Genomic DNA, 22,765 nt, shown 5'->3' on the forward strand with positions numbered 1-22,765 from the left:
TGGGCAGCCAAGGCTTTGAGGAGCGTACAGGAGACCACTGTCGATGTGACTCCACACTCTGGCACAGAGGAGCTAACTGGTTTAGGTGCCTCACTAAATCCCCAATGGATCTAGGTATAAAGGCCATTTCTAGACATCTTCCTTCCCTCCTCTTTTCACACCTCATTAAGGCACAGGGAGGGAAAAGGAAGATTTTGAGTTTGGGGATCACTCCTATTTCACCCTCTTATTCTTTGTATGGGTTAACTGAGTCCCACCCACTCACAGAGAAAAGGGAGAACCTTCTTTGCATATTGGTGATCCTCACTAATCTAAATATTTTGACAGGAGTCCCACAGAGTGCAGAAACAACAGTGTTGGCTGCAGCTCCTGCCACTGACTCATCCTGCAGGAAGAAATTTTGCAGGGCCCAAAATAGAGAAAGCTTTCAGTTCTTCTCATCTAACTGATACAACCCTGAAGAAGGTGTGAGGGTCACATCCTGAGGCTGCAGGAACTTTTGAGCTTGTCCTGACAGCCAGGGACAGCCTTGGCTGTCCTGGACCCTTCAAGAGACTGTTCTAGTTGGGCTTGAAGCTGTTCTTGCATCCCATTGCCTGTGTCCCCTTGTTCAGACTGACCTGTGTGGTGTGACTGACAACATGTGCCTCCTTGCTACAAGTCCCTGTGCGACAGCCCCAAGCAGAGCAGAGCCACCACCACCCTCCCTTTCCACCTGGAGATGCTTTTGTTTGAAGGTGCAGAGCCACAGGGCTCAGGCACTGGTTTGAGTTATTTCTGTAACAAGCCACGGTGAGCCAGGTGAGCTGCGGTAACAGGCCAAGCACATGCCCTCAGCTGGAGGCTAATACAATGCAGCCTGATTCAGTTTAACCTTTTTTTCACCAGAGCCGAGCTTGGTGGCACTGTCTGGAGCTGCTGCAGCCACCCAGACCTACTCTGGCTCAGCTGACACAGCAGAGCTAAGGTTACCCCATCTGAAGCCAGTGGCAAACTACCAACTATGGCCACTAGACTAATGCACTATAGGCTAAATATTTTTCACCATCTATGATGAAGGTGTGAAAAAAAAATCAATCTTTATGCTAGGAATGGTTGAACAAGTTTGGATAAGTAAGAGCTGATCCTTGAGGTCCCTTACAACATGGTATTCTATGATTCTATGATCTGGGCAAAGTGGTCTTTCTAAATGCAGCTTGAATCTATTTGCTTACTCTAAGCCTGCCTTCTGTACGTTTAAAGTATTGGTATCAGATTTATGAGTTAAATGCTGGGTTTACTGTTCACCCTAACCAGGTTTTTTGGGGGAGGTTTTAATGTTTGGCTGTCCCCTGTATTTCTCTGGCAGTCCAAGAGCCCATCCTCACATGCAGGTAGTACATAGCATTGTATCTACTGTAAGAGCAGAACCTGATTTTTAAAGCTGTGGGTCTAGTGTCATTATTCCTTAGAGACCTTCAGGTCTGAATGGCTTCACTAGTGATCCCTCTTGGCAGAACACATCTTAGGACACTGCTGCCTGTGCTGCCATTTAATAGCTCAGTCTGACAGGATCTTCTGGATCTAAATTTATCATCATTTCCACTTAGGGCCTGATCCTGATTCTTAATTTTGCCATCCTCATTTCAGTGAGAGTTTGTTTATTTAGATGTAGAAATCAGGTCTGTGCCATACAGAGGTAATTTACCAGCATCCAGCGACCAGAAGATTAGAAATTAAATGCTTGTGCAAGGGCCAGTCTGTGACGTTCTGTCCCGTGTTAATGAGCAGCTGTACCTGACAGATCTCTAAAACCAAAGGTACTACTCACAGGGTGACTACTAGTAACCACTCACATTATGGCAAAAGCCAAACACAATTAGGTTGCTATTATGTTTGGACTACAAGCTCTGTCAACATATAGTGTTTGGGGGAATGGGCCTCTGATCCCTGATGCAACATAAATAAACAACAAGGATTACAGCTGGCTTTGAACATGCAGAACTGCACTATTCAATACAATTAGCATCTGAAACAACTGGTCCCCATTGATAGTACTTCCTTAGAGAAAAGCTTAGCAAGGCTGCCTGTCCTCCTTCAATAGATCCCAGGCAGCAGAATTAACAGAATTACTTACTGCTGTCAGAGGAGGGTGGCAGGTGAGTGACAAGGTCATTAAGGGAGCAGAGCCAGGGACTTTGCCTGCCTTTGCACTGAGTTTACACCAGTCAGCTTGTAACTCAATACAGAACCTCAATATTTATGGCTCAGGGTGCAATAAACCAAATTTCTAAAACCAAAACCAAGTCTCTGGAGGCTGCAAAAGAGAGAAGAGGAGGGCTTGCTCATTTTGCCTTTTGCAAGGAACGACTGAGCCCCAGCTTCCACAGATACATGTTTGCCTTTACTTCTGAAAGCAGCAGGAGCACTCACAGGGGGAGGGTAAACATGGCTGGAAGTCTTCACAGTAAACCCATTCTCCACTTCAGCTCTTACTGCGGCACCTTTCACACCAGATCTTCTGCTGGCAATGGAAACTAGATCAATTTGCAGCACTTCAAGCACTCACATTTTTGCTCTATTCTAGGTCAGTTTTTAGGTAAATCTTTGCAGTTCTCCAAGGATATTATATTGGATAACTACTATTGGGAAGCAAATGCTTTTTTAAAAACAGAAAGATTTTGGTGCCCATCAGATCTGCCAGAGCTGGGACATCAGAAGAATGACACCTCATGCTGTCTGGCTGTAGCAACAGGCAAACATACTTTGTAATGACAGCTTATGCAAACTGCTCAAGTTCTAGCCCAGTGCTAAAGGAGCAAAGCCAGGCTTCCCGAAGGAATCCTTCAAGCAAACAAACCTCCTTGTCCAGCCCCAGCTGTCAAAACAGGTCACCTATCAGTCTGGCATATGTTATGATGCCATCAAACCACGATTCTGCGCAAATTCTTTACTGGAAATACATACACCTGCAAGCTTTTATTTCTTCTCAGAAAGCATTAATTCACACAGCAATCAGTGCAATATTAGCTTCATGTCATACCAACTGGAAATTTATAAATGAAAGAAAACATTTGCTAATGTAATTTTTTTCCTTCACACTGTGCCTTACATACTACGTTGTACCTTAGCATGTTGTAACTACAACAATCATTTCTGAGCAAGCTATTCTAGGGACAAAGATATAAGCATCACCTGCAAGTAAAAGAAAACTAAGGAAATGACAGAGCTACAGTTCTGCTTAACACCAGTGAGTGTTTTATGGCTTATTTGAAAAAAAGAAAAACCACAACAAAATGAAGCCACAAAAACTCCCAAGACTGCGTTAGGGTATTATGTTACAAACTGCTATAGGAATAAATATTTGCATAGACATAGCAAACTGACAGATTGAAAATGCTAAATCAGTTCAAAACATGCATATTTGTATTACCTTTTTGTTCTGAAATAAAAGGGTAATAATACTGTTGAAAGGGGTTATCTCCTTGATTAAGTCTTAATTCAGAAAATTCTCGCTGGCATTCGTCTCCCTGCTTTGCCTGGATGTTTCGATCAACTGCAGGACAGCTTTGAAACACTCTCGCTTTGAAGCCTGGAGTTTATTTCTGGATCACCCCATGATCAGCGAATACAAGCCAAAATATAAGTTGTTCTGAATCTCAGATTTCCTGTTGAAGATGCACAGCAGAAACTTTTACCCATCCTAAAGTTCTTCTTTGTTGCGTTATCTGAAGAACTTCACTTCACCATGCATCCTGTAGCTAAATGACACAAAGTTGACCTTTCTATTACATCATTATTTATTGTCCCTGACAAGTAGACCATATATGGACATGTTTCTGGAACCTAAAGAAGAAAAAAAAAAATCCTGTATAATTTTGAAGTAAAATATTTTGTCCTGGAGAGTTTTATTTACTTGGGGAGAAGGGAGATCCACTTACTTTTCTTTTAGCTGCTGCTTCTTAAACAAAACAGCCAAACATGGGTATTTATTGATGTTTTAGACTGGTTCGTAAATTTTTAAGGCTGCAAGTTTGAGACTTCAGGATTCCAAAAGATGACAAAAGCAGCTGTGAAGCTGTTCCAAGTAGTATTTGTAGATCTTACTAGTGGAAAAGAACTGCTCTTGTACCATGTAAATGTGAATGACAGACCCTCCCTCAGACTCCTGGAGGCCATAAATGTGAAACGGTAGCTATCTTCCCCACATCTGGCAGAAAGCAAGCTGGCCAGAGAAGAGATAGCGCTGATCCAGGGATGAGCTAGAAGAAAACAGCCAGGCACATACAGGAGAACTGCCACTTGGATTAGCTGGCACATGGGGATAATACTCAGTTTGGGAAGATTTCTATGTATCTGTCCGGCTAATAACGTGAATGAAGGGAAACTATAGTACAGTATCAAAATGATGCCTATGCTTTTTCCTTCAGCTCCTGCTTCACTGATTCCCATGGCAAAACATTGCATTTAAAGAGAATGAAGTCTAGACTGCAATGGTTTCCTTTCCAAGTACCTTGTCGAGCCTCAGGCTAGCTGTATTCACCCTGTCAGTGCATAAACACCCTCATCTAAGACTTAGCAAGACCAATCTTGAAGGGAACAAATTTAGCAAGACCATATCATCCACTCATACATGATCCCTTCCAACTCACCTGCTTCACCCGCAGGTCTTTCAGGACCAGCATCATTCCCTCTCCATGACTGCTCCTTCGTCCGACTTGCTCCGGCATGACAGGATAGCCAGTACATGACATAGCCCCATTCCCTGCTGTCTGCAAAACCACCTGCCCCTCGTAACTAGTGCTAGGGCTGTTGTTTTGTCCAAAGTTAAGGATATTCACCAGTTACTGTGGCAGGCAAAGGAGCCCTGGATGTCGTCAACAAGAGGGTGTGAAACCCTTACGCCCTCGACAACACATCAGCCAACCCTCTGTGACTTTTAAACAACACCCAGAACTTTTTTCCATAATATTACTTTAAGATTGTAATCAGCCTTGGCTTAAAACCAGGAGTGACTATCTCCCACATTTAACCCTTCTGCTTGCCTCTTGGCAGTCTCTCATTGAATCCACACCCTTGGCACTCTTATGGTCTGCTTGATGTCCCCCTGAACTCAAGGAAAAATGCCGATACTGTGATGCAGATTTGCGCTTGGCAAAGGCAAGGGTGTCTATGTCTTCCAGGATGGACTGTTTGATTAGAAAAAAGATACTGGGGCTCAAGATCCCATCAGCTATGAACACTGCAGGTGGTTCCCCATGCCATTCACACCATCCACACTGCAATTCCCTTCCCTCCCACATTCCTGGGTTTCCTTGCAAAGCCCTGTGCACTCCTTTGACGTAAATTGGAGCTCCTTGAGTGCTGCTGCACCATTTTCCAATAAAAGCACAGGACTCTACTTCAGAAGATCTATTTTCAGATACCACTAACTCTTCCTTTTGTCTTGAGTAAATAATTTAACTCCTCTGTGTCTCATTTTCTACATTAGTGAAGTGGAAATAATCAAATGCATTAACTTCAGAGAAGAGTCCAAAATTCCTTGCAGATGGGAAGCCAACAAGATTACTTATATGGATAGAGATTGCTGAATAGGACCTTATTTAATTAGTATCTGTGAAATACTTTGGTATTCTCAGAGGAAAACCTCATAGAAGTTTGAAATATTAATTACAGAAATATTACTATACAGGAATGAAATCATACATTTGGGGGTTGATTTTTTTCCCAATAAAACAATGTTGTGGCTTTATTACAACACATCCAAAGTATAATAATAACAATCATTATGATTTATTAGCATTGCATCAGATTTTCTAATATTTCCTCTGGGGCATGTACAGTTACAAATCTGCATTTTCAGCTTAACCCTAAGACATTCCAAGAGATTACAAAATGTCACCTGCAAAAATAAACATAAATTTATGCTATTTTCCAAGGACAGATTTCAAACTCAGACACTCCATATTAGATCTGTTTGCTTTCTCTTTAAATAGAAAATGATGGAAATAGCCAACTCATGCTGATGGGAGAGTCAGCTAGGGTCTCACAAATGGTGCAATAAAAGAGATTTGAATTTGAGAGAAGGCAAAGAATGATGACCACATGAAAATATGGTGAAATGAACAGCAGGATTTGCTTTATTCTTCATGTTTCCTCAAAATAGCCAACAGAAGTCAGGTTAGGAAAGCACATTTAACATTTTCTTCAATTTTGGATTTGTTCAGAGTCTCTACTTCCATTAGTTGAATTAAGTAGCCCTTCAGCTCTACTAAGCTACACAACTGAATCAGGCAACTAAGGTTGGTGAAAAAAACAAAGTTCATTTGTGCATCCCAGGAGACCGATGAGCATGTTACAGACTCATTCTGTGTGCAGAGCTGCCATAGATGTGCCATCACATGTTGAAATGCAAATGAGAATAAACTATTCTTGTCCATAGCCTATAACTACCAACAATGGCTAACTCTACTGCATTGAAACACTTAGCTCATCGGTGGCTGTTCTGAAAGGAAGAAAATACTGATTAGTTGTGACAGTAACAGTCCCTGGACAGAAAATCCTCATAATACTTTGCCACAGAACAGCATACTGCTTTGTGCACCAATTACCTGGAGCTGTTCCTTTGTTACTTCTATTTTGTCTGGACTTTTTTATTGTAGAAAGACAGCAAGATGTTTTGGGTGGCGTATTTCACTGAGAGCATAGACCTAGGGCACACATCTCTACCTTTTGCCATCATATCCCAGTGAGCAGAGCTGTGTATTCAGTGTTGCTGTGCTGTGCTTCCGTCAGACACTCCCAAAGATTAAATGCAAGCACCAGAACCAAAAGCAACTCTCCAGTGCCTCCTGCTACACAGCCGACATTCAAATAACAAGAAGAAAGAAACTCCTGCAGGGGAAGATGGTTTCAATTTTCTTTGAAAGAAGCAATGATTGCTTTGGCCACAGTACCCTGAGAGAGTCAAGGAGTCAGAGGCACTTGTATGGGAAAAGGTGTAGGATGTCACATATGCCCAGGGGTAAGGAATACAATATATATTATTTCTTGCTTGTTCTACTACCTAAACACTTCAGTGCTGGAAAGATGTAGGTGTTTCAAGATCACTCTACTAAGAACATAATTCCCCTTTCAGGAGGAATTTATCCCACTCTAACGGCTGCTGACCCACACCCCCAAGTCAGGGTGGACCTCAACTCAGTGTATGACTTCTACCTATGCACAGTGGCTCCTCATAGAAAAATTTTACCTTTCAGATACAATCAAAATGGAGTCCTCACTCCTCTGGAAATAGGACATGAGCACAAAGGGGAACACCCAGCATCCAGGGTCCTAAGCTCCACTTCAGGTATCGGATGACTCAGCCTGGACCTGCCCTGCCAGTGAGCTTTGGAAAAGTGTACAGCTACTGCAGCCATTGCCACTCTCTGCAAATGTCATCATAAGGTCACATCCGCTGACTCAAACTGAAAGAGGAATCAGTCAGAGGGAACATGAAATGCTAATACGAAGTGAACACAACCCAAAGACTATATAAACAAATACATGTTCCTTGGAGGAAGAGGGAAAGCATAAACATTATCTTTTAGTGACTCTTTACTGTGCAAATACCATTTATCTTATGTTATAATGTGTTTTAGTAAGAATTCTAATGAAAGACTTGTCTTTTTCTTGACCTTTACAAAATCCACAAAATTCAGAGATGTTGCTGCAACCCCATTGCTCTGAAGCTCTTGCAGGGGAGCAGGAGGAAGAGAATGGCAACAAGAGACACAAGCTGCTGTGAATAGCAAAGGTCCTGGGAAAAACAGCAACCCCAAAACAGCAATGATAGAAAAGTTAAATTATTTTTGATGGGAAACAACCTTTCCCCAGTTTTTTTAAAGCAGTCTTTGGAAATATACAATGGATGTTTACCTCTCCATTCAATCCCTTAGGCTACTTTATGAACAAAGTCTCTTTTGATGCATTTCTCTGGTACCCTCTAATTCCTTTAAGACTGATTTGCTTCTAACAATTGTGCCCGCTGTATGCAGTAAGACCTGCTGCATTGCTCTCCTTCCCTTCCCTCAACATGAGAACAATAGGCTTTCTAGATATGGATCTGTCTTTGCTTTTCTATTGCCAGAGATAAACAGCCCTTGAAAAACAAAAGATGCCCCTACCTAAATTCGGCAGCTTGCAGAAATGTCTGTAACTTTGAGCACAATGAAGTTCAAGGAGTTATGGCTTTCTATATGCTTGGAGTTAAGCTAAGGCTAGCAGGTACTACCAGAGTGGCAAGGCAGAGCAGAACCCTCCTGTGCACCAGGGAGAAGTGGGTGGTTTTGGTTCCTGAGAGATGGGCTCCAGTCTGGCTTGGGATGAATGGTGAAGGTGGCTTCTGGCCACCCCAGCTGGAAGTGGGTTCACTGCCATGGGACTCAGAAACTCAAAGCAGGGGGACAAGCTGTCATCTGCATTGACTCCTGCCATGCTCCCCTGATGAGATGGCCAGGCCTGGGACATCATCAGTTGCTGTGCAGACAAGAGCAATGAAAGAACCAGAATAGACTGTGCTAAAGGACACTGCACCATCATCTCTATTTACCCAGTGCTGTTTTTGCTGTGTGGTCAAATTCGTATGTAATAAACACAATATCTGAAGACCTGATTAAATGAACTGTCCTTTATACTGCCACTGGGAAAGCTTCGTTGTCTTGCACTGACTGCTTTGAGCATGCATGACAGAGGACCAGAGCTTTATCCCTCCTTTAAGTTCAAATCACAATGCAATAGTTTTGTTTTGCAGGGCTGACATTTAATTATTTGCCCTACATCTCTCAGGTTAAATTTAGAGCTAAATTTAGAACAAGTGTCTGGACAGAATGTCATATGACACCAGTGTATATCTGTTGCACAACATGCCATATGAACATGTAATGTTAAACTCAGTTAAAAATAACCGTACACTTACCTAATTCAGCAGGCTTCTGGACTCTATCTACTGAGTTGGTAAGCAGGCAGTGCAGTAAGAGTCACAAGTATACTGAGGGAAGAGACATCACTAAAAGCAACTTTCTTTTCCTGTGTTTGTTCTCTCTTCTTTTTGCATCAAGTAGTAATTACTTTCCCATCGTAATCTATGTATGACAGTTTAGATTATCTTAAAAATGAATGTGAATAGGTAAATTAGAGTGGAATTGTGAAAAGAATTGTAGTTTTTTACCCACCGAAGTCAGAGATCTCTGGTTCCTCAAGAGGAGAGTTAAATGGCTGTTAAAACCACCCTAAGCCTAGAAGAGGACAGATTCTTTCACAGTTAAAAAGTAGCTTGCTACATACATGGTTTTGTCAGCTACAACAGGGCTAGATGACACCAGTCTGTGTGGCTGAGGCAGGAAGACCCAGATCTCCAAACTAAGCATCATCAGCTTCCTGAGCTGTGTTTGGAGATCATAGCTCCATGGAAAACCTGAGCAGAAGAAAAAAAAACCTGTTGTACAAGTGTCAAAACCACAAAGTGAGATGGAAAATCTGTTTAACACCTTTATGGATGAGAACAAGCATGACAGCACAGATGAAGGCTGGAGTAAAGAGCTGAACTTCAGCCAAGATACCTTGATGTTACTGAGAGCTGTAATGATAAACAGCCTGTATTTTCTCCATTTGAGCTGCTGCCATGCTTCTGTCCTTTGCATTTATCTAGGCCCACTTTGCTGATAAGGAAAGGTTAGGGTGTTTTCACCAGGCCTTGGATGGTGGGGCTGTCGGTGCTCTGGCCACAGGTGTGTGATGGTCATCAATGCCAAGCTCTCCTCCAGCGTGAGGAGCTGGCAGCCTCTGTGGCTCCTTGCTGTGGAAACATCCTTGTCAGTCACCAGCTGGTCCCTGTCCACCCGTGTCCCTGGAGCTACAGCCTGGCAGAGGAAAAGTCATCAGGATGAGACAGAAAATGCTGAATGCTGCTGGCCATCAAATGGAGGGGCCAACAGCTGTAATGTGCAAATCAACTCGTTATCAGGGTGCAGGTAGAGCACCAAGGCAGTGTGCAGTGCCGCTGAGCAAGCACTGGGGGAGTGCGGGGAACTGACATTCCCTGTGGTAGCTGAGCAAGGAGAGGGTTTTGTTTCAAGGCATCAGAAATGGGATACAAACAGCTCCCTGGGTCACTAGGCTAAAGCTGGTCCAGCCTAAATGGAAGGGGCTGATAGCTGACAGTTACCCAGTAGCTGATGGGAGCACGTGCAGGCTTGCTCTGGGTGTGGGGGCAGGATGATTGATCATGTCATGGACTACAGTGGGTACTGCCTGGTCTCCTCAGCCAAAAAACTCTCACCCTCAGGTGGGACAGTCCTTTGGGAACAGAGTGAGGCACGTTACTGAGTCAGTGCAGGGAAATCTATCCATCCACTTTGTGCTTGCTTTCCAGATACTGAAGAACTTTGCTATGAGGGCATGCTAGCAGAACGCCTTTCAAAGGTGCTTAAATCATGTTTAAAATTTTTTCCTTTAATGAGTGATTTCCTTTTGACCTGAGATTGTGAGACAAGTTTAGATACCTTAAGCTACTCACACTTTATATGAGTGTAAGCAGGTGCACGCAGTGTCAAAGATATTTTTACTGAAATGCTGCAAAGACTGAGTAATTTCTTGGTTGACACGTTCTATTTTTCATGAAAATGGTTTTGCTTTCTCGGCTGTGATTGTACATCATGTCTGTCACATTAGTTGTAGTCACAGTATGTATCATGGATTAATGTTTGATATAATCTTATTTTCTTTTGTTTGGTACCTAAAAATTAATCAGGCCAGTGATCAGCTTAGACTCCATAGGCTGACAGGGGTGGTTTAGGAACATTTGCAAGAAACTTTTGGCAGGATAAATTGTTCCCTCAGAGACATTCTGCCATCTCATAAAGACCAGTTTAAACGTTCAAAACTTGGCACTTTGCAACCTTTCCAAATATTTTTCTGATTATTTACTTCTCAACAGTCCCATTTTCATTTAATGCTGAACCCAGATTTGAATCTTGCTAAATTCTTTATCTCCATGACATTTTGAAGCAACGAGTCCCAGAGCCGCAAATAGCACATTTCTGTGATGTCAGACTCCTGACAACCTCTTTCTGTGTAACAGCAGAGACCCACATGTGGCCTTGAACACCAGGAGCAGGGACCTCCATCCCCCATGGATGCTGGCACTGTGAGCCAGGCACTAGGGGAAAGCAAGGCTGCACGCGCCAACCTAGCTTTTGACACATTGAGTCACATGGAAATGACATTGGGGCATGCTGCAAACACTGAGTTCAGGTTGCAGAGGAAACTGTGGCTAGCTTTAAAACACAGCCAAAGAAAGAGAAAAAAATCACAAACCTCATATATGCATCAAGACTTCACTTTTGCAGGCAGCAGCTCTTAGTGAATGTGCCAGCATGCTCACCGGGGTAGCCTGTGTAGCACATGGCACCAGTGGAGCTTTAGACACATTCGTGTCTGGCAAGAGCCAAAACACTCCTACCACAAAAAAGTGATTCATAGTGTAAATTTTCACCACTGTTATGAAATGTCTCTGGCTATTGGTTCACTGCTCAGGATGTGAATAGGAATGAAGTGTTTCATAATCATTTCATTAATAAATGATTTTTTTTTTTTAAAGGGGGAAAAAAGGAAAGATTTACCAGACCATTGGAGTAATTGGAGGGAACTGTCCTCGTCACTGATCTTTGTAACCACAATCTATACCTCAGGATCAGTTCATTTCTGCTCTGCATCACATCTGTATAATAAAGCATGGGAGCAAGCATTTGTTTAGTTGTATGCTCAGGTATATTGGTTCAGCACCAGAGAAGCTGGTGGAGTCACACCGGAGTAAGTGAGGACAAAGCAATCCGTCAAAACTCACTAAGGTCTCGTAATACACTGGAAATAACACACATAGATATGCAAAGAAATAATAGATCAACCAGGAATTACCAACATTTTGTTTCCCTAGTGTAATTACACTTTATTATTTATGACAAACTATTATCATCTCTTCTGAACAAAACAATTATCATCTCTTCTGTCATGCAAAATACACACACAAATAAGCACTCTCTCTCTTTGCATGTGTATGTGCATATGTACAGATATCTTACTGGAAATCTGCTGTATTTGGGTGAGGAAGGTGAAGTCCTTTACCTGAGACGTTCATTCCAGGTACAAATTAGTGCAGCTAGAGAGTAGCTGGGGAAAATATTGCAGAAGGTACAGGCTTTCTCCAGCTTTCTTCCTATAAAGAATTCCTTCATATAGCTAAAACTCTACTTCCATCCATCCTTAGGTTCTTCACTGTATGCTGCAAAATTGACAGACGAGGCCAGGGAATGCAGTCTTTTGGGTTTATTTATGTAAAGAACGATCAGATCTTTAGCTACTAGAAATCAGTATATCCCTGTTTATTTTAGTGGAACTTAACTTACTTGTTTCCAAAGAAGGTGCAGCTCAGGCTGAGGAGCACAAGAAGCACTTCAGGGAGAGGCATGTACGTTCCATCAAGAGATTTTTAAAATTGTGTCTCAGATCTGTGAAATAATGTGACATGCAAATGGCAAACACTGACTTGCCATATGAAGTTCTCATGACACATTAACAGTTTTCCTTTTTGAGCTCCAGGGTGATAACCTATGTCTGGTAAAAAACAAACAGGAAGACTTCATGATCTTTGGAGATGAGTGACAAGCTCTCTGATGATCCTGTATCATTCAGGGTAATTTGCTGACAGCCACAATTGCAAATAGACCTGGAAAGGACCTGATGACGTACTTGGGCACAGAGTCCCCCACTCTGTCTGAGCACAGCATCAATGAAATATGAAAAATAGGTGTGCATTTTGCAGATGGTTAGGCTCAATTGAAGCAAGCAGAAAAAAGTTTGTCTTAGGAAGTATATGTCTTTACCATCATGAGTGGACAGGTCATAGTTCTGTACTGGCTAAACATCCTCAGAAAAAAATCACCATAATGATTAGCAGCACAGTAAGCATATTAGCAGAGAACCGAAAGACATTACATAAAAATAAAGCTACAATTACATATAACTAAAACGGCATAATCCAGATATAAGCAAGGGACTCTGCACCTCTTTTGCTTATTTTGTAGAGGAAAACCACACTTCACTGTGCAAATTAAACAAAATATTGCTGAGAGAACTGCAGTTTGGAGGGAGATAAAAGATAAAATTTGTGTATCTCTGCATATGCTGCAGTAAGTACACTCACAAACAGATGCAAAGAGAGGACTGGGAACTGTGTAAAAAAGGACAGCATCAAGCAAGTCAAGCAGCTTCTAAAAAATCAAAGAAATCTAACCCTAACCCTCCAATTCTGTTTGCAGCATTTGTATTTTGGAGGTAACCAGGGAACTGACTGTATTGAATTTTTTGCAATTGATTTTGTAGCTTTCAGGCTGAAATTTCCTCTGAGGAGTTACGTGTGGCAAGGAAGGGACATTTGCCCAGATAAGGGTGTTAACATGACTTGGAAGACCTCTGCATAGTGGCATGCAAAAGAAGTATTTGTGAGAACAGGCCTTGAAGCTGGTGATCACCTGCCCCATGGTCTCTGCCTGGACGCCGCCAAGGCTGCTAGAGGAGCAGGGGCTGTGGTCGTGGCTGGGAACGCAGCTCCCCACAGCTCCCCCCCTGCTTAGTGGAGATCAGCAGGAGATTTGCATCCATCTTGAAATTTATATTGCTTCAAATCATATTTTGGTATAATTAAAACAAAGGAGGTTGGATTGTGTTGATGCAGGCAGAGGCTGTTAAAAACTTTTCTCCCCCAACTCTGATCCTTCCCTTTGCAGAAGAAGGCATCAAAAGACATGTGGCTTACTGCATAGAGAACTGCGTGTTGGGAAAGGCACCTACTGTGCTCCCAACTCATCATGAGCAACTGGGGGTCCCCAGCAGTCTCACATGAGGTATTTGCTGCAGCTGCAGAACAGCAAAAGAATTGTTTTGCTGACCCAGTTGGGTGAATACAGATCGGTGACTTAATTTCAAACCCCACCATACTCTTGAATTTAAAAGAAGAAACCTTTATGAGGACCATGCGGGTTGGAGATTTTCAGAAACATCAGTGTTTCTAAACAATTTAGGACAAAAAGGAAGAATGACTTGAGTAGTAACTTTCCTATACATGTAAAACAGCTCTATCTGTAAACTTGGTGCTGTGCATTTAAGGTGGCATCCCAGAAAATAAAAACCAACTGGGATGATGTCACTAAGCACTGACTGAATTTAAATCTGCCTTGCAACATAGGGAAGGGAGATTGTAGAAGGCAGTGAGATGATTCATCATTGCAAAATCAGAATTTATAGCAGATAATATGGAGTCAATAAAAATAAAAAGAGAGAAAAACACCATGCATAATATGACACATGTGCACAGCTGGTTGACTCATCCCCAGAAAAGCCTAGGACAGATCTGGGAAACTGAGTATGTGTAGCTGCTGCTCACGCATGAGTCCATCTAATTTATCCCTCAAGTGAAACATGCCCACCACTGTGGTATCTATACATACCACAGAGCTTTGACACATTCATGCAACGACCTCCTTTATCTAAATTGCTGCCCAAACCTACTTGCCTAGCTGCCTACATCTAGCTGACTTGCCCATTGGCCTTCTCAAAATGGTGCAAAAGGGGGCAGGCACAGTCCTTCCCATGTGTGTTGACAGCATTTCTTTCCAATAGAATATCTTTTCAAAAGAATCAGCAACATACCAGACATACCCATTAGCTTTACACTTTTCAAGACCATTCTCTTGCAGCTTGCCCTCAAAGACCTCCACTCCCAGTCATAAAAGACTCTAGACTTCCATAATTTAAAACCATAAACGAATCAAATGCATAAGGTCAGTTAAGACATTTTGAATGGGACTAATCCTGGAACAGAAGCCTCATTTTTCATCCCATATCTGCCAGGCTTATTCTATGTCCAGTGGAAAATTAGTAGCTGGGACCAGATCTCATTTTCCCATTTCTAAAACCTCTGAGACCAGGTACATTCTCCAAGACTCCAGCGGTCGTGTCCACTGAATTAACCTCTACAGAGGTGGGAGGACAAACGTTTCATCTGAAGAAAATTCTCAGGAGCTGTTTAGCATCCATCCATACAGAAGGATCCATTCAAGACACTATTGCACTCTGGATTATACTGATAAATGTATGTCAGTGTTGTCTGTCAGGATCTGGGCTTGCAGATTTATAAAATTTCAAATCTTTGGAGTTAAACATTGATGTTAAACTTAAAAGAGAAGTATGATATAAAGGCTGTAATGTTGGTAATTTTGGGGTTGAATCTTCCTGTTGGAAAACCTGCCTGCTTCCTGAATACCTCTCTCCATTGTGCAGTATGATGCAATATGTTTGCTGCCTGGCCGCTGAGTGCAGCACTAAAGTATAATCTTTGCACTAACTTGTCAAGAAGCTGGACAGGTCTGTTTTATATTCTCTCTGTCTGTGTTTAGTCCACTTTGTCCTCATAAGGACCCCTGCCCATATAGATATATATATTTATAAAAACATCCATTCATTTTGTATGCAGAACATTTCAATGTACAGTCATCTCTGTAAACACTCAGACCAAAACGCCTTTGGCATTGAAAGCGCTGATGCCAGAACAATAAAAGAGACTCTTTTCTTTGTCTCAACACAACCCTTTCTCATCTTTGCTATCATGCACTGCTGAGCAGAGCTGTGTGATTGTATGCCACGACAGTGCACCACATATCATTACTATTATCAGGGCTAAGAAATGTATTAGAAAGAATAACTCATCACTGCAAGCTGATATTTCTCACACAAAGTCTGATTTCAGAAGCAAATTCTTGATCTTTTGTAAACATGCAGTGTAGTCTTTCTTTAAAAAGCAAAATCTCATAAAATACATCAGATTTCTTATTACATTTCCATTTAACTTAATATTGAACCTAAAAGAAATGTTGAAAAATGACTGAAATGACTTTGCTTCATAAAATAAAATTTTCCAAGTAATGTAATTGCTTTTGAAACCAATCAAACTTTATAAAAAGCAGAATATTAAACTTCCCCTGTCATCAATTCATAAATTTTAAAGAACTTTTTAAACCATCACTGCATTCAATATGCTGATGACAAATCTACTAAAGACAAGGAGATGCATCCTGTCCTCAGCTCTTCTAATTTACCTGATTATAACACCGATGAATACAAACAATTCGTTTTCAATTTACATCAGTATCATTGAGCTTATGATTTGTGCAAATAATTAAATAATTATGTCTCAATAGAAAATCAGTGACTAGAAATATTGTAAAAAGAAACCTGATGAAAGTTGTTGCCTGACCAGTCTTTGCTGGCAAATAAGTAATGCTAATTTTTTAAAAACATGTCAACTGAGTAATTTCCTGGCTGATACAAATACCTTGTCCCACATTGGTGGTGTTACCTGCCAGCAGAGAGCCCGAGTCTGGAATGAGTTGTGCCCTGCATGGCCAAACTGATAGACGGCATCATCAATATTAACATATGGTTGGTCCCTTCTTTTGGTCCACAGGTGAGGAGAAATGGTCACCTCCAAACCTCTCTGAGAGATGAGGGATGGGTCTTCCTCTCCTTACTCTCACAGTGTGGGTATGTGGCCAGAAAGATTGGCAGCTGTGCATGACATTCAGATTCTTCTGCATATCCTTGAGTGTAATCTTTAACAGCTCTTTGGGTTTCCTCTTTAACAGATTTACACAGAGAAGGCCATCTATGAACTCTTTGCTAGGGGCAAAATGCCTGCTGAAGCCAAAGACCATTTTACCATGTACAGACAAGTGAACATCAAATAAGAAATTCATGATTTGGGTGATGCTTTGATTGATTTGATTGACTGTTGTGTATTTTCCCAGGGAAGAGACGGACAAAGGCGTCACTTATGTCCCCATCATCCATGAGGTCAGACAAATCTCTTTGCCTATTCATGTGTATGTCAGAAAATCTCAGGGAATGGCATTTTCTCCTTAAATCAAAGCAAACTCTTAACTCTTAAACAGCTGCCCTCTCAGTGCACAGTGCATGTGTCAGCCACACTCACCCTAGATGTTTCCAGCTATTTGTCTGTTGTCATTTGCATCCAATTTTGGGCTCCTGGAGAAGTGAACATGTGGCACACTGTTCTGCAGGAAAATTACCTTAGTATGCTGTATCAACAGCTGAGGTGAGGCAGTGTCATGAGTGGAGGAAGCCAAGCATAGAGTAGATTCAAAGTGTGTGTTTAAATTCGAGCTGGGCCACATTTTTATATGGGGACTTCCGTCAAAAAACATCATACATGAAAAAATTAAGCATTTTTTTTTACATACAGCAACCCAAAAGCAGTTATTCATTATGAGAAAAAGGTAACAAATTAGGAATGCAACCAAAGAAGAAAAACATACTGTGTTAAGAAAATAAATCTTAGTTCCAAGTCTTCAACAATAGTATCTGTAATTACGGACAGCTCCTGTTTGGTTTATGACATGTTTCAAGTCCTACTTCAGGTACTCCCTCTGCAGAAAGCAGCCTGTGCCTTGGCACCTGCCCAACTCCTTTGCCCATATTTGTCCCACGTAACTGAGTAATGCACCTTACACCCCCCTGAATCATGAGAGAGGGAGAGAGAGGTGGTACCTCTTTGGGCACTGGAGAGCTTGGGTGGGCTGCACTGACCTCTCAGGAAGTTTATTTTTGTTCATCAGTTCTACAGTTGGTTAGCCTTCTAACTTTGGCACCTCTTTGAAATGCCTAGAGATAACCAGTATGCCCTCTACTCAATTAACACACACACACACACCCCCCAAGGTTACATCTTTCTGGAGGTTAGACCCATATCTAGCAAGTCTGTCCCACATCAACTTACTATTCATTTAAGTCAACATGCACTGAAACCAGCATAAAGACAGCACTGAGTGAGGCTTGGCTACAGTCTGGGCATTTCCCAGCTTGACACAGCCAGCTCCACAGATGTCAGAGACTCCAAGGGCTGCTCAGACCCACATGGTAGTGTCCCACCAGTCTCACCAGCCATATGGTACAAGTACAGCCCAGCCCATCACTGTCCCCTTTGCTGCTGCTTAGCTGCACCCCTGACTGAAGGGTCTCTTCCCACTTCATGCTTCTTGGGGGCTGTGGCAGGATAACCCCTTGGGTCATGGAGACTCCTAGCATGGCCTGAGGAAGTCTCATGGTTTATTTTGACAAAATGAGAACTTCTTAAAACTGTCACACTCCTGTTCTGGTTTGAGGTGACCATGTAAAGTATATGCCCATACTGCAAGGGTGAAGGGGTGGAACTTGAGATTTTAGCTAGCTTTAGGACAAAGAGTTGTTGTGTTCTGAGCTGGCTTTATGCAAGTGCAAAGGGATTTGCTGTGTGCCTTTACTGACTTGCAAAGGCAGTTCTGTTGTTATGCCCCAGAAAGATGCTGGAAAGCAGTGCAAACACACTCCAGAAGACTTCACTTCTAAAGAGAGAGGTCGAAGTCAATCATGTCACAGCAGAGCTCATTGCCAAGAGGCAAGAAATTAAAGTGAGGATGGAAGCCCTGTCCTAGCAGAGAGCAGAGCTGGCCACCAAGTGCCACAAGATGTAAGCACCTTTCTCACTCTGTGCTAGGAGGGAGAGCCCTGGTGTCAGGGTTTAGCCCTGCTTCATCCCTTGGTAACCCTCTCTGGCTGTTCATAGGGAGTGTTTGCACATTCACAGATGTTGCAATCAGTAGGAAATTTAAGCAGCAGTCATAGTCCACTGGAGCAAGGTAAGAGCTGCAAACAATAGTCTTTCTCCATGGGTGAGTAATATGCTCGCTGTCTCTCTCCCTTTCTCACAACTGCACATCCCACATGCAGTGGCAGGAGTGACTTGCATGTTTTACCATGAGTCGTTGCTGCAGCCTGCGTGGGCTGATGCCTAGGTCTTTGCTTGTGCTGTAAAATCCTTTGTGTTAGGTTCAGCAATGACACTTGGGCCAGTTATTAAATGAACATCTCCCCCATGCTCCATTCTCGGTGTGGACACTTCAATCATTTGGGACTTGATCTGCTGGAAGCTAATAAATCTATCCAGGACACTGGATAATCCAGCAGTTTACCAAATCCCTGAATGGGTTGCCTCACTCACCTGTTAAATGCACCAGTTAATGTCTTTTGTGACAGAAAAGGAATCAAGTTCTTAAGTTGTTAAGGTTTTTTTAAGGCTACCAGTGTGAAGAGGAAATGAGAAATCTGAACTATCAAGCTGAATGAAATGACAGAGGGAGAGAAAAATAAACTGGTAGCAGAGCTTGAAAAATTGAGAATCAGATAAGGGCTAAGCTCCCCCCTGCCACAATATCAGACTGTGTAACACAGGGCTGCCTCTGTCTGCACACGGTCTCATCCAACTTCATGTATCTCTGTTGTTCCAATTATTCACTTAATAAAACAAATTAGCATGATAATACAGTACTGGTAATAGGAGCAAGGTACTAAAAGGGACCCATTGCATCTTTTAAGTCTTGTCCTCTGCTGTTTTTAGTAAACATTATGTACAATCCTTATTCAGAATATAATGAGACCCATCAAAAATGAGCAAGGAAATCTGGACTAGACACAGTAAGGGGCTGCAAGAACTGCTGAGCTGGGCAGTGCAAATCCTGATTTATAGCCAAAGGGGACTCGAGATTTGGGAACTCAGATTCCTTCTGCAGTCAGTGGGGATTAACCCCTGTTATCTAGCCTGGCTGTCAATAAAGAAGCTGTATAAAAATGTGGGTAGTGGAGCACTGCCTCCTCCTCCTCTAGCCATGTTTAAAATACAGTGGCTCTTGGAGCCCTCCAGGTTTAACCCCCAGGACGTCAGCTGTTGATGAGCCACTTTTGACATGGCTCAGGAGCAAAAGCATGAAACTGCTCAGCCTGAACAGGGTTGGGTGCGTGGGGACACAGCAGCTCCCAAGAGACTCTCAATGCCTCTGTGAAAGTGCTAAGCAATTTAGGCACCTCCAGCATTAGAGGACTTTCAAGAGGCTGTAGCTTGCAATGACAGTATGTGAAGGAACGGTGACGGTGTCCGACATGGCTCTAGCCCCAGCTCTCGTTACACCCAGTAATATATTGTTCAAGACCTCTCTCCTCTGATTACAAACTTTCTTCTAACTGACTCATGGCCCTTTATTTCTTTTGCTGTCAACTCTGTGCTTTAGCTTAACTGGCTTTGTTCTCCCTGGTGTTATGCCCTTGCTTTATTTATAGAAAGCCTCTCTAGCATTCAGTCAGACAAGTGCCCCTTGTCCCAGACAGGTTCTTGGTTCCCCTGCTCTGTTCAGCTCTCCCTGCCTGCACCTGTCTGGTCTGACTCTGCCTTTTGTGAACACTGCACACAGTAGAAGTAGATGTCATTCATGTCTAGTACCGCAGGACGTTAATACTTGCTATTATTAAGCATTATGATTATTAGCATTCCTATTATTTCAGGAAGTCATTGGGAGGCTGAACTGTCAGAACTGCCAGATTTCCCCCTCAAAGGATAGTTGTTTTTCTATACTCCTCCAACATCATGGAAATCCTCTTTGTGTGGCATAGCACAACTAAAAGCTCCTTTGACACCAAAGTATCCCTTTAACAACATACTTCATTCTTACTGTTTGAACTAACTCTTCTAAAATAGTCTTGTGTATTTCTTCATTTTCTTTGCAGGCAGCAAAAGCTAGAGAGGGAAGTTGCTAAATATGAAGTATATGAAGATTTCCTACTGAAAATTGGTGACAAATTGCCTTACTGTAAGTGTTACCCTAAGGCACCCTCTGGCTCTTTTACTGTAATAACAGCAACTGTCGTTGCCTCTCTTTGCTCCTGAGCTGTAGTTTGGTAAATGCAGTCACCAGCAATCAGCTGCGCAGAGGTGTGCTGGCAGTGTAGCTGGCAGCTGATGGCAGGAACAACAGGGAGCCAGTCAGACCCACTTTTCTGCGGCTGAGCCTGGGTGCCTGCTCAGCACTGACAGGCTGTAGGTAGAGGACAAGGGAGCCGGATCCCTTCTATAAGAGTTGCAGCCCAATTTGATCATGGGATCTGTGTAGCCTTATGGCTGGGAACTAGGAGCACGTTCTCCAGCTGATACCAGCACAAGGGACAGAAATCTTATTAAAACTGTGCTTGGGAAGAAAGCAAGTCAGGACTGTACAGTGCAGCTTTGCAGCACCACAGCAATTAATTGATGATGTTGTCCGCTTGGGAACTGTGTTAGGCCAAGACAACATGAAGTTGCTGAAAGGATTCACAAAGTATGTGTTTCATTTCTGCATTGATGAGCTTGTCTACTATTGAAGGCAGGGTCTAAAGCATTCCTCTTGCACAGGTAGCTCTTAGACCTGCAGACTCCAACCATGTACTGCAGTCAGCAGGGCCAGCCTGAGGAAGATGGCGGTGATGCTTGGACAGCTTCACCACACTATCACTGCAAGCATAGACTGGACTGAAAGTGGCTATAAGCACCCTGAGCCTTCTGACCTCCTTGCTTCTCATTTCCATCATAGGCTGTTAGCTCTGTTGTGCTCCTGGCTCCACACAACCATACAACATTTCACAGAATCACAGAATCATCTAGGTTGGAAGGGACCTTGAAGATCATCTAGTCCAACCATTAACCTAGCACTGCCAGTTCCCAACTACACCATATCCCTCAGCGCTATGTCAACCCGCCTCTTGAACACCTCCAGGGATGGGGACTCCACCACCTCCCTGGGCAGCCCATTCCAACACCTGACTACCCGTTCTGTAAAGAAATACTTCCTAATATCCAGTCTAAACCTTCCCTGGTGCAGCTTGAGGCCATTCCCTCTTGTTCTATCACTTATTACTTGATTAAAGAGACTCATCCCCAGCTCTCTGCAACCTCCTTTCAGGTAGTTGTAGAGGGCGATGAGGTCTCCCCTCAGCCTCCTCTTCTCCAGACTAAACAACCCCAGTTCCCTCAGCCGCTCCTCATACGACATGTGATCCAGACCCTGCACCAGCCTGCACCCTGCCCTTCTCTGGACACGCTCGAGTAATTCAATGTCCTTTTTGTAGTGAGGGGCCCAAAACTGAACACAGTCATCGAGGTGCGGCCTCACCAGTGCCGAGTACAGGGGTAAGATCACTTCCCTGTCCCTGCTGGCCACGCTATTTCTGATACAAGCCAGGATGCCATTGGCCTTCTTGGCCACCTGGGCACACTGCTGGCTCATGTTCAGCCGGCTGTCAATCAACACCCCCAGGTCCCTCTCTGACTGGCAGCTCTCCAGCCACTCCAACCTGAAGAAACCTGCCTGGACAAATTGCAGCCTATTGACCTTGCTTAGCACTTTTCTCAGACCACACAGGCACTTCCTCAGCCCCCAGGACTTAGGTTTTTACCATGGCTGGATTCTCTCCCTCCAGGTGATGGTGGAACTTGCCCTAAAATGGCTGCAGGGCACATGCTTGCATGGGAGCAGTGTGGATAGGAGACACCTCTGAATTTCTGTTTCCACCCTTTTGTGAGTGACACATTCTATTTTTCTCCACTTATTTATTAGAGGATTAGAGTTGCAGTAGAAGAGGCTCCAGACTGTTTTATAGCTCAGTGTTTTTCAGCAAATTGGTTGTGACCCCTGTAGCCCCATGCAAGGCATCCAAGAAGGTTGTGATATGTTGAAACATTTATTACACTATAAAATGAATACAGTACTGCTCCCTGACTGCTCCCCCCCGCCATGTCTAAGGTCAACTATGCTCTGTCAGCTTCTCCAAACAA

General features: G+C 43.0%; 1 protein-coding gene across 4 annotated transcripts in view; it reads right to left on the minus strand.

Annotated features, from left to right (window-relative positions):
* Nucleotides 1-22,765, minus strand: part of ASB2 (ankyrin repeat and SOCS box containing 2) — a 53,557-nt gene that overhangs the window by 29,422 nt on the left and 1,370 nt on the right. For 3 of the 4 annotated variants that reach the window (XM_074868675.1, XM_074868671.1, XM_074868673.1), the window contains exon 1: nucleotides 3,413-3,688. The exons of the other annotated variant lie outside the window; for it this stretch is intronic. The gene's annotated coding sequence lies outside the window, so the exon portion shown is untranslated. Of the gene's footprint in view, nucleotides 1-3,412; nucleotides 3,689-22,765 lie in introns of those variants that run through there. 4 annotated transcript variants of the gene reach the window in all.

Source organism: Strix uralensis, chromosome 4, assembly GCF_047716275.1.
Source record: "Strix uralensis isolate ZFMK-TIS-50842 chromosome 4, bStrUra1, whole genome shotgun sequence".
Lineage (NCBI taxonomy): Eukaryota > Metazoa > Chordata > Aves > Strigiformes > Strigidae > Strix > Strix uralensis.